The following is an 897-nucleotide window of genomic DNA, read 5'->3' on the forward strand; positions in this document are numbered from 1 at the left end:
TGACCTTGGCACGTGCCGCTGGTTGATAGCCAATAAATCCAACAAAGAAAGAAAGACAAGAAAGAAGGCCTGAGCCTACCGGAGCTTTCTTGGAAGCTCCCGTTTTCGCTTGAGGGGTGGGCACCAAAGTGCTTCCTCGCATTAGGCAGGTTCGGCGGTAAGGAGGTGTCTCACACAAAACTCAAATCCATTTTTATGACTGGAGAACGCAACCAGGCTTCCATTGAGCGAGGAGAGAATACGTAACACTGCAACACTCTCTCTTAGCTATTGCTGATAGGTTGATAACAATAGTTAAGTTTCTTTTTGGTCCCTTCAGGAAACGACTCAGTCCCAGGGTTCGGACCCTATCATATACGGGCTGAAATGCCGAAATAACAAATGAATGGTTAACGAGCTTACGCAAACGAGCATGCGTAGCCAGACTTTTTCGGGTAAGGTTAGATGCCTGAGGGTCATTGGGAAGTGACCTAACACCTTCTAAACAAGGGTGAGTGCTCACTCGCCTTCCATCTACCACTCTCGTGAGTTGTCTCCTTCAGGGAAGAATTTTCTTTTTTTGTTTAATGTATATAGTAATGTCTGTTAATCTGAATAACTTTACATTGAACTCTTATTATGTGTGTTTAATTTGTAAAATATACTTTGTCTTTTTTGTATGTACATTGGCTGGAAAAAAACAAAGAAAAAGCTACGCTACAATTTCTGAAGGATCGCACCGAAGTGCTATAATCAGAAATTGAACGTGCATTCGGTGTCCACTTACAATCTCTTTCTTTGGTTTATTGTAATAAATCTCGACTATATTCCAAGCACTTTCCTTTGCCATTTGAATAGGATAAATGCCCAATACAAATAATTACAATCTAAATGGTAAGAATAAACAAACATCAAAAA

This window comes from Penaeus japonicus, unplaced genomic scaffold, assembly GCF_977035675.1.
Source record: "Penaeus japonicus unplaced genomic scaffold, GWHDUDI00000001_assembly GWHDUDI00000022, whole genome shotgun sequence".
In the NCBI taxonomy this organism is placed as follows: domain Eukaryota; kingdom Metazoa; phylum Arthropoda; class Malacostraca; order Decapoda; family Penaeidae; genus Penaeus; species Penaeus japonicus.